The sequence below is a fragment of the Elephantulus edwardii genome, unplaced genomic scaffold (genome assembly GCF_000299155.1).
Source record: "Elephantulus edwardii isolate Elephantulus edwardi_28Jun2011 unplaced genomic scaffold, EleEdw1.0 scaffold00014, whole genome shotgun sequence".
Taxonomy (NCBI): domain Eukaryota; kingdom Metazoa; phylum Chordata; class Mammalia; order Macroscelidea; family Macroscelididae; genus Elephantulus; species Elephantulus edwardii.
In genome coordinates, this window is record NW_006399764.1 from 7,469,121 (window position 1) to 7,474,385 (window position 5,265).

Consider the following 5,265-nt stretch of genomic DNA (forward strand, 5'->3'; position numbering starts at 1 on the left):
TTTTCATTACACTGGTAAATTCAGAGGACTAAGTGAATGTCACAGGCTGGATAATGAGTAAACAGGATCCTATGCATTGACTGATATAAAGGGTAACCAGTGGAACTTTGTATATTACTTAAAAAAAAAAGTCAAACCCTTTAACTTAATATCTTTGTATATACTGATGTTGGGAATGGTAGAGAGTCTCTGAGGGAGACCAGGTGGATTGATATGGTGACTGCTGCAATGGGCTCTTGTGTGTCAGGAATTGTGTGGACGCAGAGGATAGAACAGGGTTCAGATCGTTTGTTCATAGGGTCACTATAAGACATGCTTGACTCAACGGTACCGAACAACAACAACAATATATAGTATTTTTCATTATTTATGCACAAGCTGAAATTTGCTAATAATATGATATTTTACCCATAATTTCAAATAACAAGAAAGTGTAAAGGAAATAAACAAATTGTCCTGAAAAATTTTGAAAGAAATAAAAAAGAACGTTCCTTAGATGCACTAATAGTGAGACTTGATTAAGCTTATTCTGGACACAACATCAAGACAGATTAATTCCTAGAATATACTGTGATTAGTAACACAGTGGGTAAAAACATAAAATAGATTGAGAGAACTGCTGCAAAAATTTGACTCAAACATATAAGTAATTATGATGTTGGCCATGGATCTGATGACATTTAATTCAGTTATACATGTGCTTTCTTTGAATTATAGCTGAATCAAGGACAACTAACAATAACAACAAAGAAAAAGTGTTTGCGGTGAGTTTGAGCAATGTGGTTACTGTAAGAATGATCAAACACATGACAAGGGTTTTATATATTATTCACAGGATCATAATGAGTATTTGTCAGCTGAATTATACATAATAGCAATGACATTATTTCTTAGATACAAAAATAAAACTGGCCACTGTATTCAAATAAGTGTCAATTCATTTTTTTAATATATACTAATGAAGAAAAAGTCCAAGCTGCATTGGAGGCATTGACAAAAAATAAGGCCCTCAAAATTTATGGGATACTAATTGACATATTTCAACTAACAGATGAAACCATGAACATGTTCACCAGTCTAATTTCAGAAGTTCACAGGACAGCTATTTGGCTGACAGGAAGATATTCACAGTGTCTCACTTCCCAACAAAGGTGAGCCAGGGCAATGTGGAAATTACTTAACAATATCACTTATATCTTGGAAGCAGGAGTGGCACCCTCTTCTGTAAATAGCTTGCCTCTGGAAACCCTATGAACCTGGAGAGAGGATGAAAGTCACACAAGTGTTGAGGACTTTCATTCATAGGGTCGCTATGAGTCACCTATGACTCAACGGCACTTAACAACAGCATCACTTATATCACGTGCAAGCAAAATATTGTTGAAGATTATTTAAAAGTGCCAGAACAGTACCCACAGAAAGGTATATTACAGAAGTTGAAATTGGGTTTATAAGTGGCTGTGGCACCAGGAAATCAATGCTAATGTCAGAAGAATCCTGGCTGTAAGGAAATGATACCAGAAGAACGTCTATCTGAGTTTTACTAATGATGCCACGGAATTTGGCTATGTGGATCAAAAGTTATGGCTAATATTGAAAAGAATGGGAATCCCAGAATATTTAACTATCTCATGGGAGAGCTATAGCTAGACAAATATGATGTTGAAAGAAAGAAGGAAATATTTTATGGTTTAAAATTAAGAAAGTTGTGTGGGATTGTATTCTTTCTCCATACCTAGTCAGTCTGCGTGCTGAGCTAATCAAATTTGATACAGACAGAAAATCACCTAAGTCTTGTTAGTGATCTTAAATTTGGTTCTTGGTTATTAGTCACAACATTAATGTTAGCCGCTAAGATTCTCACCACTGGGCCAGTTGGGAGCATCAGGATGGATGGTGAAGACATTGAGATTATTCACAACTTTAGTTTGCTTGGCTCCATGGTCAACACAGTAGCCAGGAAATTAAAAGGTGCATTGCCACGGGAAAGTCTGCTGTTAGGGACCTTTCCAAAGTTCTGACGAACAATGGTGTCTCTCTGGAGACTAAGGTATGTCTGATACAGGCCATGGTCTTTGCAATCACTTGTTATGCATCAGAGAGTTGGGCAATGACTAGGGAGGATAGAAGGAGAATTGATGCCTTTGAGCTGTGGTGCTGGAGAAGAGTATTGAGGGTACCATGGACTGCTAGGAAAACAAACAAATTCATTCTGGAGAGGGTTAAAGCGAGATGCTCCTTGGAGGCAAGGATTCTGAGGCTCCGTCTAACATACTTTGGACATGTTGTAAGAAGAGACCGGTTCTTGGAGAAGGACATCATGCTGGGGAGGGTGGAGGGACAGCACAGGAGGGGAAGGCCTTCTATGAGGTGGATTGATTCAGTGACTGGGGTTATCGGGATGGGAGTGTCGGAGACAGTGCGATTGGCACAGGACAGAGCAGAGTTTAGGGCTGTTGTACAGAGGGTCGCTATGAGTCGCAGGCGACTCGACAGCACATAACAACAACAACAATGGTTAGTGTATGAGTATGGTACTCATTTATCAGACTGCTCAGAGATGAGAAATCACTTTATATTATATTTTAAAGTGTTTTAAAGTAAATACTCTTAGTCATAATTTGTTGAATAAAATAATATTTGTTTCTTAATTCGTTTTGTAAAACTTATAAGTAGAGTTAGTCTTAATTGTTATTACATTGATTTCAAAATGATCCTTCTAGTTCTCTGAGATATCCCTTAGTCTGTTTTTTTTTTTAATTATTAAATTTTATTAATTTTCGTGAACATTTACAGAGATTTTGGGTTTTCATTCATTCATTGTTGGACTAGTCTGATTTTTTTCTAAGGAAGTTAATAAAGTTAATAAGAAGTAATTAAACATACTTGTGTAGAAGTTATAATAACTACATAAAAAGCTTTAACTTTAAAAACATATTTCCTTTAATAGCATTTTTTAAATTTTTTTAATGTTAATTATTATTCAAGAAATGAAAAAATCCTCTCGCAATTGCTATAAATATGTTATCACTTCTCTTTCAGCAGTTGATAATTTTGTTTTGATCTATATAAAACTGATGTTACTGTTATCTTAAACACAAAGAGTATCTTATCAAATTAAATATAACATTATTGTTCTCTGCCTTAAGAAAAGTATCGATTGCTATTCTTAAATTTCTCTACAAAAAAGGGGGCTGATTTGACTAAGAAGCCTATCTTTTAAGATGGAGTGGAGAATCCAATCTCATCCTTCAAAGTTTTAAATCTTACTTTAACATTTAAACATCTATCATTCCATTTATCATTCTAAATAAAATTCCATTATTGCAAGAACAATATTTTTAATAACCCAAAACATTAACATGAATGTCAGTAAGAGAAATATCCAAGAATCATGTAAGGTATATCTGTGGAAAGGGAAAGTGGAGAAGCTCAATAACATCGGTCAGAATTATTTCAGTGGCAGATTGTGGTTTAGACCATCAATTATTCATATACAAGGTCAAATTGAAGGTAAAGAATATGAAAACAAGTCTACAGGAGCCAAAATACAATCTTTAGTTTACCTCACCTGAATTTAAAACCATCTCATGAATATATTTGATGCATTGAAAAATAAGACCACACAAGATGTTGATATCAAGGATATTAGACATGAATAAAAAACTTTTGAAAAGAAAATAAAAATGGATGTCAGAAACGATGATTAAGCTTGTTCTTGGACATACAGAAGCTAACGAAGAATGGGGGGAATATGAAGAAAGAGAACTGCAAGAAGAGTTCAAATGTATAACTCAAGAAAACAAATTCAAGTAATATGAAGAAAATATGCTCAGACCTATATTTAGTACACCCAAAGGAAGAACACTCTTGTTCTTTATCAAGCTGAAAGAACTGAAGAATGAGTTTGAACCTTAATTTGCAATTCTGAAGTATTCTATGGGAAAATTACTGAATAATCAGAAAGCATCAAAAGCAGAAGGAAGGAATAACAGATTACCTGTACCAAAAAGTATCAGTTGATTTGGAGCCATTTCAGAGAGCAGTATATGATAAAAAAACATTGGTCATGAAAAAAGAAGTCAAGTTTATATTGCAAGCATTGGTTAAAAAAAATAAGACTTCGGGAATTGATGGAATACCAAGTGAGACATTTCATTATACAGATACAGCCTTGGGCATCCTCACTTGTCTATGCCTTGAAATATCCTGCCAGTTTACTGGAAGAGATTCATATTTGTATTCATTTAAAGAAGAGATGATCTAATAGAATGTGTAAATTATGTATTATCATTAATTCCACAGACAAGTAAGTAAGATCTTGCCAAAGCTTATTTTTAAAGACAACTCAAACAGTATATTTATTAAAATACTGTCACAAATCAAACCTGGATTCAGATGAGATCAGGTAATGAAGGCTATCATGGTTAATGACAGAAATATTTTGTCTCAAAGAAGGAAAAAACCAAGATAGGTGTTTATGTTTTACTGACTATGCTCAGGCATTTGACTGTGCGGATCATAATAAACTGTGGATAATATTGTTAAGAAAGGTAATTCCAGAGCACTTATTTATCCTCATATGAAAACTATATGAAGATCAAGAAGCAATCTTTAAAATAGAACAAGAAGATATTGCATGATTCACAAACTAAGGAAGGTTGTGCTGGCAGTTGTGTTCTTTGACCACATGTTCTCTATTTCTTAGATTTGAAATTTGGACAATGGAATACTGAAGCAGAACTTAAGTTTGGTTTTTGGTATTTGCCAAGAATATTGGCTATACCAGGGAATAAAAAAAATAAAACAACAAACAAACAAAAAAACTCAAGCAAATCTACCTTAGAAGTAGTATAGCCCAAAATAAGGTGACTATCTGGGTCTTTCCAGTGTTTGGTGAAGCTCCCCAATTAAAACAAACTTGGAAGGAGGAGTGGCATCCACTTCCAAAATAGCTTGCCTCCAGAAACTCTATGAACATGAAGAAATGAAGAAAGTTATACAAGTTCAGGTATTTCGTTCATAGGGTTGCCATGAGTTGTCTATGACTTGATGGTACCTAACAACAACAAAACTGGGTCCTTCAAAAAGACAACAAATTAAAAATGCCAGGTAATTTATCATTTTTTTAAAAAGGTTGTTGTTGTTGTTGTTGTTATGTGCCGGGTCGTTTGCGACTCATAACGACCCTATCTTTGTACAACAGCTCTAAACCGTGCTCTATCCTGTGCCAATCTCATTGCCTCTGACAAACCCATCCCGAGT